This window comes from Zalophus californianus, chromosome 8 (assembly GCF_009762305.2).
Source record: "Zalophus californianus isolate mZalCal1 chromosome 8, mZalCal1.pri.v2, whole genome shotgun sequence".
Taxonomy (NCBI): domain Eukaryota; kingdom Metazoa; phylum Chordata; class Mammalia; order Carnivora; family Otariidae; genus Zalophus; species Zalophus californianus.
This window is the reverse complement of record NC_045602.1, coordinates 10,808,866-10,821,972: the sequence shown is the minus strand read 5'-3', so window position 1 is coordinate 10,821,972 and position 13,107 is coordinate 10,808,866. Positions and strand designations below refer to the sequence as shown.

Here is a 13,107-nt window from a genome sequence, read left to right as displayed (position 1 = left end):
TGCTTCTCCCTCTTCCCCTCACTCTGCTCATACTCTCTCACTCTTTGTCTCTCTTTCGCAAATAAATGGATAAAATCTTTAAAAAAATACCTTTGAATTGCTTGTTTTCTTAAACTCAAAAATTCATTTTCTCATAGTTTTTCTGAACCATTATTTTAACCTATCACATTAGCATTGTTTCTTAAATTCATTTCTTTTGTACAAAAGCAGAATAGTTGAAATCAGTCAATCTGAATTAGAATTCACGCTGACACAAGTGTGCTGGGTTTCCTTGGACACATTGGTAACAATGCTAAGCTATGGTTTTCTTATAGAATGGAGAAAATTATTCAGAAATCATAGAGCATTTATGGAAACTAATGTGTTACTATATGTGACAAAATCTGGTGTGTTGCCAACACACAGTAAATGCTTGATATATATATTGTTTTCTTCCTTTCTTTTAGAAAGTTAAGATTATTTCTTTCTTTTTGGAAGTACAGAGATAATGTTGCAGATAATGCCTTAGATATAAGGTTACAAACTATTCTTATAGATATGTGCATGGAAAATTGTGCATATGATTTTTTCTGATTTCTCCAGGTACATATATTCCATGTAATTACATGTATTTCTAGATAAATCGATACATACATTTAGGGCAGGAGTTGTCTGATTAATCCCTATACACTTTAGGTCACTGGTCCCCCACTGTAGGCAGGTTTGCCCCCAGAGCACATGCAGCAATGTCAGCAGACTTTTTTGACTGCCATAACTAGAGTGTGGGGTGAAAGGGGCCTCTAGTGGGTGGAACCCATGGATAATGCTAATATCCCACAATGCATAGGACAGCCATGCATAACAGAGAAATCCTTGCTCAAACTCTGTAATGTGGAGGATGAGAAACTCTGCCCTAAATCGATCACAGTGCTTGTTATATCATACATGGTCAACAAATATTTGCTGACTCTATGGGAAAGTCACACCTCCCCACTGAAAGTAAAAAGTTGGGTGCATGAATTCACAATGCTCATTTCCTGTAGTATGCTCATTTTCATATTAAAAGGAAAGAGCAAAGGATGCCAAAACTTATTACTACGTTGAGGGGGTATTCTGAAAACACGTTTATTTTTTTTTAAATAAAGTACAGTTTCTCCAAATAGCACTTTGTTCTCATGAAGGTATTTTTTTTTTTCAGATACAAAATAGATTACCATCCACTCTTGCCTACTTTATCAAAGGCCATAATGCAATTAAAATTAATAGAAAAGAATGATCTCCATTAGAAATGTTGCCAGCTACCTGTCAGATCAATGAGTATTTAGATGGCCTGAGCAAAAGGACACTCTCAGATCAAAAGCCCACTAATGCTGAAGTATACTTCAGATTAAGTTAATTGCAACACAGGGGGAATGATGTTAACCAATGTTATTCCATGAAATCATTATAATTAAAGAAAGCCAGGAAGAATTGAGTCTTTAGGGAGCTCTATCAGGTTACAAACTCATGAGCTCAACACACTTGATGAAGAATAGCTGCACTATCCAAAGAATCATGAGGAATAAAATGAAGGAAGCATCCGTCTTGGTGGAAAGCATGACCTTAAGATCTAAAATTTAAGTCCTGGATTTAAATGTGTTTTTGCTTCATTGAAACTATCAGTTTCTTTATTATCATCATCATTATTGCTATATTATTATGATTTCTTTAAAAATTGTAATAAAAACAGATGAATACAAGAGAAAAGAGTGAAAATAAAGTGAAGACGTCTAAGAAAAACTCTAAAAAAAGAAAATGTATAGGTAAAACTTCCTTACACCAAGTATAGATTGTGTTAAAAATGTTTACATCACCTCACCCTATTCTTGGAACCTGTAACGAGGCATGCATTTTTAGTAGAATTTTAAAAATAAATGAGACTAAGGAACATATAAGTTAAATGGATCAGCCAAGATTATGCAGGTCATCAGTGATGGAGGCAGGATTCAACAGTCCCAACTTTCATGATATTCCTCAGAGCTAGTAAGGAGAATGAGGGGGTTTAATGATAAGTCTCCTGATGCCAAGCCCTTTTATTTATACCCCTATTCATGGAAGACTGGCGTGTACACAATGATAACAAATTCAGAAGCTGCCTAAAAAACTTTAGTGGGAGTCTGATATTAGCACCTGTGATTTTAGCCAAATTTCCTCAAACTAGGAGATAATTCATCATGTGTAGAAAGAGTTCATACGTACCTTTACATAATGGGGATAGTCAGAATTTTGGTGCTTGTGGAAAGAGAGTAAGGAAGATGTAGGGTATCATGCTTTTGGGTAAGAAGCTTTGCTTTTCAGGCTCTGAGAAGCTGTGTAGGCTGCTCCCTGCTCCTTGGTACCAATGGCAGATAGATCTTTAAGATAATGTCTTCACTTTATTAGCTGAAGCAGTCATATAGAAAGAAGAATATTTTCTTTTTATTTACTTAACAGATATTGGTCTGCTAATAACTCTAGGCCAGCTGGTAGCAATAAAGATTACACAATTCAGATTAAGATCCTTGCTCTCATTAAGCTTCCATTCAAGGCAGAGTGACACAAAACAGAGTAGCAATAAGTACCATAACTTATGATAGTGAGAAGTACAATTTGGAGAAGAAAATATGGTGAGAGAGGGAGCAAGCATGTGCGCAAGAGTGGGGGGAGGGGCAAAGGGAGAGCGGAAGAAATTCTCAAGCAGATCCCCTCCCCCACCAGCCAAGGAGGGGCTCCAACTCAGGACCCTGAGATCATGACCTCAGCTGAAATCAAGAGTCAGAGGCTCAACTGACTGAGCCACGCAGGAACCCCACGGGAAATACATTATTAACATTTGCTTTGATATCATGTGTTCAGGAAACTTACCTTCACCTTTGCAAGACAGAACTAACCATCTGACATAATTAAGAACACAAAATTCAGAGGTGGTGGTCACCTGTACCATCACCCAACTTACTAATTGTAATTTGCTGGACAGGAATGGGAAAAGAGTTAATATTTGAGAACATGGAGAACACTTAAGTTTGAATGTAGCAGGCTACTTGGGGGCTGGAGGGCCATGGGTCACTTACACAAATTCTGAGTTTCTACTTCCCTCTTTGTTGAAATGATTGATAATATATTTCAAAGAGTTGTATACAAGAATCTTAGAACAAAGTAGGTGCTAAATAGCCACCATTTCCTTTCCTTTCTACCCCTTTCACATAAGGCAGGATTGACGCCTAAAGAGGACATACAAAGATCCTGAACTCACCTCCTGCCATGAACACATGGAATCTACAGCTGCCTGTGAAACAACTTCCGAAGAAACCGTAAAAAGTAGCTGCGGGACTCCATCTCATGTAAGTAGGAAACACACACACACACACACACACACACACACACACACACACACGGAAGTGGGTAGGAAAGGCTAAGACACAACGTTGCCATAATCCTCACCCCTGCAGGACAATCTGAAGGGACTCCATCTCATGTAAGTAGGAAACACACACACACACACACACACACACACACACACACACACACACACACACACACGGCGGGACTCCATCTCATGTAAGTAGGAAACACACACACACACACACACACACACACACACACACACACACACGGAAGTGGGTAGGAAAGGCTAAGACACAACGTTGCCATAATCCTCACCCCTGCAGGACAATCTGAAGGGAACCCCAAACAACTCTGCGGGAGCTTCTCCCGCGAGCAGGGAAGGGTTGGCTATCCCACAGCGAGCACCCCAACTTTTAGGACCCGCACCTGAGATGAGCCCCAAAACGTCTAGCTTTGAAAAACCCTCAGAGCTGGCGGCCAAGGCAGCCACAGGGCTGGGTGGAACGGAGAAACGCTCTTACAAGGCTGGTGCCTGACTCAGGCTCCCGGTGAGCAAAGCTCCCCTGCTGATCCTAAGGCATCGCCCTGCGAGGCAGGGCCTCTGGGAGGCCCTCCCGCGACGGAGGCTGGCCCGCCCCACCTTCCAGCCCCCGCTCCGCCCTGCTACAACCACACCCCACCGTGCGCAGACGCACTTTTTCTTCCCGCGCGGGGCGTCTTGTTGATGCGCCCCTGGCCTCCCTCCAGCAGGGGGCGACATGTTGGGCTCGGCCTCCACAGTGGGGGCCCCAGCGTCGCAGGAAGGGAGTTTATCGCGCACCCAGTCGACCGTGCAACTCTGATAGGCACCGCAAGCCCTCAACTCGTGGGGGCTGTCTGAAATAAAATAGGCTGCTTGGCCAATCCCAGAGGCAGGCAAGCAGGAGGGGAGGCCGGCTCGAAGGTCAGGTTCCCCTCCTCCCCACTCGCTGCCTCGGTCTGGGAGAGGGCCTGTTGGCTCTGATGCCCCGAAACCAGAGGCTGGAGCACGGGAATATGTGCCAAACGACGGAGTGAGGTGACGCCTTATGAGAAAGGAAGGGACTTGCCCACGACGACACAGCTACTTATTGGGTAAGCTCGAGCGAATATTTATTCCTCATTTTATGCTCTTTCCAGGACTCTCTTTAGCCACTTCTGTGATGCGATGAATTTAATTGGTAATGGGCAAAAGGACATCAAAAGAGGAACTTTTTAAGCGGGTCATGAGTGATCCCAAGATTCTTTGTGAGAGGAGTGGGTTTGAGCCTCAGTGAGGCCTTTGCTGGTTCTCAAAGTATGTTCCTAGGAGCGGCAGCCTGATTACCGCTTGGGCACTAGTTAGAAATGCAAATTCTTGGGTCACGCACGCCTCAGAGCTACTGAATGAGAAACTCTGGGGCAGGCCTGAGCAATCTGTGCTTTAACAAACGCCCTGTCATCCTGGGACACATCAAAGTTTGCAAACCACTGTTTCAGACAAATGGTTAGGAAAAGAAAGGGTATCCGCTAAGGACGTGAAGAGTCATATGCAGGGCGATGTTGTAAGAATGAAATTCTCACCCTAAAGGAGGTTTTGTGAATGGAAAGTTGAATATTGGTAGATGATAGATGATAGATATTCATGGTATCTAGGTCACAAATCACGTTTGCTTTCTACATATATTGCAACTCATTTTACTTTTACTTCCTTTGCTTCTCCTTGCCCTAAAAAGCAGCTTGGCAATATTCTACCTGGTAATTGTAGTTACTAATAATCATACTGTTTTCATTCACTTTCACTTTAACTGCAGAAAAAAAATTTTTTTCCCTGTAGAATAATTTAATGAATGTTGATGGAATGCCCTCAGATTTTGACCACAGCTGTTGTATGTATGATGTCGAGTGAGGTTATCCAAGGTCTGAAGCATCCTTTCTGGGTGGAGCCTTAATCCAGGCTCCCCTATTGTCAATTACCACTTTGTAAACTCTAAAATGCCATTTAAATATTAATCATTGCCTGTAAGAGCATCTGACATGTGCTCAGATAATTTCAGGTGGATTCTTGCATTACACTGATTTTATATTTTACTTGTTCATAACATATACGCCAAATTGGATAGATTTGGTGGAGGGTGTACCCTGGAGATTTAGCATCACCTATCAATGAGAAAAAGAACAAAATCTGTCTCAGGTGGTGGGCATGTCAATGATACAAATCTCTCATTTACTGAGTTCCATGTGTGGATATTGTTGCTGTGGATTTACAGACATTCTATGGATTCCTCATAGCTCGACTTTTAGTCTGGTATTATTCCATATTAAGTTGAAGAAGTTGAAGCTTGACTTTAGATAAAGTGGAAATCTTCAAAACTAGGAAAACTGATTGAAACCCAATTCTGGTTGCTTAAAACTTCTCGCTTTTCTACTCTCTGAAGTCATAACCATGAAAATAGTTTGGTCTCCATTTGTCAAACCCTTGTGCACTTATCATGCTGGGGAGATGCTCTGTAGAGGATGGGGCCGTTTCTTGTTTCCTGTTTCTAGTCTCCCCCTGCCCCCAGCCAGTTTCAGCTCCAGTGTTCTGTTAGAAGCCTTAGGTTAACCATTCTGCACCTCAGTTTTCTCATTTATCAAATAAAGCAAATAATACTATATAATATATAGAGTTGGGGTAAAGATAAAAATGTGTTTAAAGGTATCATTAGTAGAATAATAGGTGATTTTTCAAGGTTCTGTTGTTTCCCAGTGTTCTGTAATGAACATATATTACATAAATATTGGTAAGTACATTTATTTTCTAAGGAGAAGCATTTTCTGCCAGTATTCTGTAAAATGTATTCAATATTTCTTCTTAAAAAAAAAATCCCATTTGCCTCTCTCCTCAACTCGTGTATTGCTGCTCTGTATCAGATTAAATGGAGGTATGAAGCAGCAGAGGAAGTAAAGGGACCATTTCTGGAGTCTTAAAATAATTAAAATTTTAAAGGGAAAAATGAAAGTCATGTAGGAAAAAGGACCTTCCCTACCAACTTTGGAATCCAAATCCTTGGGCAGATTTCCTTGGCAAGTTTTTACAGTACTCTGATCTGAGATCTTATTGATAGCTGCATTGTCAATCCCTATAGAAATATATGGATACATCTATCTGTATGCAAATCCCACCCTTCCTTCAAACTCCAGCCATAAACTCCATTAAGTCTGTCCTGGTTCTTTCCAGCCAGGAACTCTATATACCTTCTCTGTATTCAGTGGGTTCTTTACCTTTATGTCTCCCAGGACACATCCCTAAGGATGTGTTGGCGAGGAGCGGGTTATTATAATGCTAAAAAGAAGTGTGGAGAAGAAAGACAAAAATACCTATTTCTCTTCTAAAGACATTAGCTCTTAGTATTTTGATTTTATTATGTTCGCTATTTTTTCAGCGTTTATTTGGTGTGTATTTTTGTTTACCTAATTAATGTCAACTTGTAAAAATATAACAATATGTAGAAACACTAGATTTTACATTGTGAAGTGATATTATAATATAATTTGTCAGGTCACTAAATTCGTCAGGATACATCAATTTCTAACATGTAGTGTAGGTTGTCATTGATTGTTACCCACCATACAGAGAATCCAAACTGGATGAAACCATAAATTGTATCTGAATTGTGTATTTCCCCCAGGGTCTCCTGATAGTAGATATTTAACAAATAATTGTGTACTGAATGGCTTTCACTTTTATTGCATTTTGGAATCTATGAAATACATTGTGTCATTTAACAATGACAACCCCTTAGGAAAGAGTAGACCTTTTTACTTATTTCATGGGTAATTTAACTTCTGGGAGGGAGTGGTCAAAAACACTTGGCCATCCATCCTGAGCTTTTGTCTCAGGGCTGGTGTTCTTTCTTACAAGACAGGTTGCATTAAATTCAAATGAAGGATTCCAAAGGGCCTTTAACTTGGATTCATACTCTTTATAGAATGGCCAACCAACTCTTCCTGGTGATATTCAGGATATGAATATGCCGAGAAGTCTGAGGTATTTCTAATGAATTGGTCTTAAAATCTTCCAAGCACATAGTGTGCCAAAGTCATTATTTTGATGAATAGGCCCTAAACTCTTAAAAAATGAAGCTGTGATGATAAATACCAAATCTTTTAAACAAAATAAAATTCAGGAGTTCAGTTTAAATCTTGACAAAGTTTCAGGCACATTAAAAGAAAACTAAATGAGTTTTAGGAAGCAGAGCATTCATATTTTACCTTTAAACAACTCTTAAAAACCTCTGCCTTTTCGTTTCCCCACCCCAGAGAAGAAAGGTCCCTTTAACAGCAACCTGTCTGACCTCAGACATATTAATTAAAATAAGTGGAAGAACAAGAAGTTTTTATTTTAAAAGCTTTTTCAGTAGTGAAGAAAGTATATCACCAAGAGTAAGGAATTAGAAATTTATGGTTGCGTTGTTTTGATTTTCATTTTTGTAAATATATAGAATCTTATTTTCAAGGGGAAGTTAAAAGAGTCATAGTATCTGCTATTTTTAAATACCTACTATGTGAGAGATAAAGTTCTAGGCTTTTTAATACATTAAGCTGGCGGCATCACAATTCCAGACTTCAAGCTCTATTACAAAGCTGTCATCGTCAAGACAGTATGGTACTGGCACAAAAACAGACACATAGAGCAATGGAACAGGATAGAGAGCCCAGAAATGGACCCTCAACTCTCTGGTCAACTCATCTTTGACAAAGCAGGAAAGAATGTCCAACGGAAAAAAGACAGTCTCTTCAACAAATGGTGTTGGGAAAATTGGACAGCCACATGCAGAAGAATGAAACTGGACCATTTCCTTACACCACACACAAAAATAGACTCCAAATGATTGACAGACCTAAATGTGAGACAGGAGTCCATCCAAATCCTAAAGGAGAACACAGGCAGCAACCTCTTTGACCTCAGCCACAGCAGCTTCTTCCTAGAAACATCGCCAAAGGCAAGGGAAGCAAGGGCAAAAATGAACTATTGGGACTTCATCAAGATAAAAAGCTTTTGCACAGCAAAAGAAACAGTCTACAAAACCAAAAGACAACTGACAGAATGGGAGAAAATATTTGCAAATGACATATCAGATAAAGGGCTTGTATCCAAAATCTATAAAGAACTTATGCAACTCAACACCCAAAGAACAAATGATCCAATCAAGAAATGGGCAGAAGACATGAACAGACATTTTTCCAAAGAAGACATCCAAATGGCCAAAAGACACATGAAAAAGTGCTCAGCATTGCTCAGCATCAGGGAAATCCAAATCAAAACCTCAGTGAGACACCACCTCACACCCGTCAGAATGGCTAAAATTAACAAGTCAGGAAACGACAGATGTTGGCGGGGATGTGGAGAATCCCACCTACACTGTTGGTGGGAATGCAAGCTGGTGCAGCCACTCTGGAAAACAGTATGGAGGTTCCTCAAAAAGTTGAAAATAGAGCTTCCCTACGACCCAGCAATTGCACTACTGGTTATTTACCTCAAAGATACAGATGTAGTGGTCGAAGGGGTACGTGCACCCCGATGATTATAGCAGCATTGTCCACAATAGCCAAACTATGGAAAGAGCCAAGATGTCCATCGACAGATGAATGGATAAAGAAGATGTGGTGTGTGTGTGTGTGTGTGTGTGTGTGTGTGTGTGTGTGTGTGTGTGTGTGTGTGTGTATGTGTATGTATATATATATACATATATATACAATGGAATATTATGCAGCCATCAAGAGGAATGAGATCTTGCCATTTGCAACGACATGGATGGAACTGGAGGGTATTGTGCTGAGTGAAATAAGTCAGTCAGAGAAAGACATGTATCATATGATCTCACTGATATGAGGAATTCTTAATCTCAGGAAACAAACTGAGGGTTGCTGGAGTGGTGGGGGGTGGGAGGGATGGGCTGGCTGGGTGATAGACATTGGGGAGGGTATGTGCTATTGTGAGCGCTGTGAATTGTGTAAGACTGTCGAATCACAGACCTGTACCTCTGAAACAAATAATACATTATATGTTAAAAAAAGAAAAGAAGATAGTAGGAAGGGAGAAATGAAGGGGGGGAAACCGGAGTGGGAGACGAACCATGAGAGACTATAGACTCTGAGAACAAACTGAGGGTTCTAGAGGGGAGGGGGTGGGGGATGGGTTAGCCTGATGACGGGTATTAAAGAGGGCACGTGCTGCATGGAACACTGGGTGTTGTATGCAAACAATCATGGAACACTACATCAAAAACTAATGATGTATGGTGATTAACATAACAATAAAATATAAAAAAGGTTAATTACAAAATAAGTCACTTTATTGAAACAGAGTTAACAGGGAATTCTAGGCCTTTCTGAAGAGGTGACATTTGAGGTGACATCTGCCTGAGCCCGAGAGTGAAAAAATGGCATGTGGGATCAGAATGGGCAGTCTAGATAAATGGCTTGAGGTGAAAATGGCCTTAAATAAAGCCAGTGTAGCTGGAACAGGGAGAGAAGGAGAGCAGTACAAGATTTGGTTTGAAAAGGAAAGTGAGGGTGCCTGGGTGGCTCAGTTGGTTGAGCGACTGCCTTCGGCTCAGGTCATGATCCTGGAGTCCCGGGATCGAGTCCTACATTGGGCTCCCTGCTCGGCAGGGAATCTGCTTCTCCCTCTGACCGTCTTCCCTCTCGTGCTCTCTATCTCTCATTCTCTCTCTCTCAAATAAATAAATAAATAAAATCTTTAAAAAAAAATGAAAAGGAAGGTGAAATCTGTAAATTATGAAGAATATTAAGCCATCAAGTTAGATTCCTAGGGCTGCTGTAACCAAGTATTAGACTGAGTCACTTAAAACGACAGAAGTTTATTCTTCTTGGAGGCTGGATGTCTGAAATCTGGGTGTCTGTTGGGTTGATTCCGTCTAAGTGTACTGGGGGAATGCCATGCCATGCCATCGTTTTCCCCTAGTTTTTGGTAGTGACCCACAGTACTCAGTCTTCCTTAGCTTGTAGATGCATTTCTACAATCCATTGTCTCTGCACGACTTTTTCTTGTGTGCTTCTGTGTCTTCACATGGCCAACTTTTCACCAGGACACCCGTCATACAGGGTTAGGGGCTCACCCTACTCCAGTTTGATCTCAGTTTAATTATATCTGCAACGACCCTATTTCCAAATGTGGTCATATTCCAAGGTACTGGGAATTAGGACTTTGATATTATCTTTCTTGGGGTGACATATTTCGATATCACAAGATTTTTATTTATTTAAGAACAAGAAGAAATCACTGAAAAAACTCATGCATCCCTCTGATAATTTTTGGAAGAATTTAAAAAGGCAACAGAAGAAAAGAAAGCAAATTAATAAGCTTCTGCAAATACCTTGGGATGGTTAGAGATAATAGTGTCTTAGGCTAAGACTTGCAATCCTAAAGATAGAAATAGACACATTTGATAAGAGCATCATAAGAGGAGAAATAGATTTGAGCATAGCAGCAAATCAATAAATCATAATGGACTTGTTAAGCTTGGCATGCTATGAGACACTAAGGAGAAATGAAAGTAAGATGTTGGCTCTGGAGGAGCATAATTCAAAAGGGAGGCTGACAATACAGCTTTAGGACTCCTAGGCACACACATGGTGCTTCAAGAGATGATATGGTTGTCTCATTAGGAGAGTAGAGGAAGGAGGGTAGGGTTCTGGGCTGAGGCCAGTCCAGGTAGAGGAAGAGGGCATAGTGGCCTCAAAGGCAAAGGGAAAAACAGACAGACAATAACAAGCAAACAAGAGAATAAGGTTGTATAAATTAAGAGACAAAAATGTTTCCAGAAAGGAAAGTTGAGAAGTGCTTACTGCTGCTGAGAATGACCTAGATGAGTGCTGCATTGGCAGAACGGGATCAGAGGGGTGCCATTTTTTTTGCATCTCACAAGGGAATGCCGCCCTTACTGGCATAAATTCACATGTAAGTAGTAACGTAGCACTATATGTATAAGGAAAGCTTGACAATGTAAACCAACAGCTTAGACTGATTTTATTCCTGGTACAAATGTCAGAGGCATAAATCGACAGGGTTAAATTAATAAGGGCCTGAATAAATCCCAATCTCTTTTTTAAAGACTTGGTTGAGTCCTGCAAGTCTCCAAACATATTTGGCAGGAATAATTGAGGGCAGTTACTTGGTGTAGAAATGACTGATAGGTGTTTCTCAATTTTCAGGAATCATCAAGTAATCTTTGAAATAGTCGCAGCTTTAATTTTGTTTATTTAAATATGGCACTATTTCATGGCATCACGGGGACTTTTTGTTACTTTTCCTACCCTTACATTTACCTCTCCTCTTGATCTTAAATAAAAATCTCATGGCTGTTAGGCATCGATTTGTGTCACCCCAAAAAAGATGATATCAAAGTCCTAATCTTACCGAGGGTTTATAGAGTAGTCAAGAAGGCTCAGTGTGAAGGAGTCAGTGGTATGAACTGTGGCCAAGAGTAGAAGATATGCCATGCCTGAAGTCACTTATATTAATTTTCTAAAACAGTTTGGAGGCCTCCCAAACAAAACTAAACAAACAAACAAAAAATAGAACAAACAAAAAACCTTACCGTAGCATCTTGAAGTTTTATGGACTATCTCTATATGCTAAAAGTACATTTTCATAACACTGGGAACATGAAAGTCTTAAGAAGACAAGAAACTTGAATGAGCTTTTGAGCATACCCACAGAGTCCTAATTCTTTCCATGCTTCAATTTATTGGATTCACCCAACAGTACAGTATTTTTCTCTCCTTCCAAAGACTTGTCTACCTGCTGTTAAGAATTGGACAAGATTTACTGATTTGGCTGCCTACTGGTGTGGTGTCTTTAAGTGGTGAATATAAATCTTTAATCATACTGCTTAGGGTGACTTCACTTCCTCCTAGGATTTCATCCATAAATAGGAAGAAAGGCTCCTGAGACCACATTATTGATGTTTGCAATACCGTTTTTTTTTTCCTGTTTAGATTCATTTTCAACAATTTTGGAGAACCAGTTTTGTTTTTGTTTTTTTTTTTCCTATTAGAGTGTAACCAGTGCTTTCTAGAAAAACAAGCTTAGAAGAAAGAAATGATCTACTCTGTAAAATAAAGGCAAATGTGCTGAAAGATGACAAGTTTGAGACGGGGCATCTGACCAGCACATCTCTTTTAATCTCTGATGAATGGACATACTTGAAATAACTGTTACTTGTTTGTTTACTTAACTGTTCAGTTCATGATTATGTCAAATGAGTCCTCATTTGCTATGGCTAAGAATTCTGGGACATTACTGGAAGAACAGAACTGGGCATCCTAAACACTGGCTTGTGGAAATACACCGAACTTTTCACTGCCCCACATTTCTCTCTTCACTCTTCCTACAAACCCACCTACTCCTTTTTCTTATATTGCCTTTCTTTCTTTTTGGATTCACATGATTTATTATAACCACTTAATTTGTGGTTGAACACATACCATCTTTGGCCCTGTTTGAAGTACATATTGTGGAGTTTTCATGTTAATTTTTCAGACTCCCAAGATTTCAGATATACTAAGGAAAAACAACTTCAGTGTCCCTTTTATTAGTGAAGTAATATTAGATCCTACAAGTGGAGTGGAGTGCAAGAGATACATGCGCTTTGGAATAAGAGTTTGGAAATCAAATTCTGTTTGCCCCATTGGCTAGCTTTGTGTTTATGGAGTCAGTAATCAGTTTTCCCAGAATGTCAGTTTACCCATCTATATAAA

The 13,107-nt window shown here is 40.0% G+C and overlaps 1 protein-coding gene and 1 pseudogene across 1 annotated transcript in view; one reads left to right on the top strand and one right to left on the bottom strand.

Annotated features, from left to right (window-relative positions):
• Positions 1-3,859: 3,859 nt before the first annotated feature.
• LOC113937518 overlaps positions 3,860-13,107 on the bottom strand; it is a 75,464-nt pseudogene continuing 66,216 nt past the window's right edge.
• The window catches only part of LOC113937895 (trafficking protein particle complex subunit 2-like), a 96,091-nt gene continuing 87,146 nt past the window's right edge, over positions 4,163-13,107 (top strand). Inside the window, exon 1 of the mRNA XM_027622822.1 lies at positions 4,163-4,455. The gene's annotated coding sequence lies outside the window, so the exon portion shown is untranslated. The remainder of the gene's footprint in view (positions 4,456-13,107) is intronic.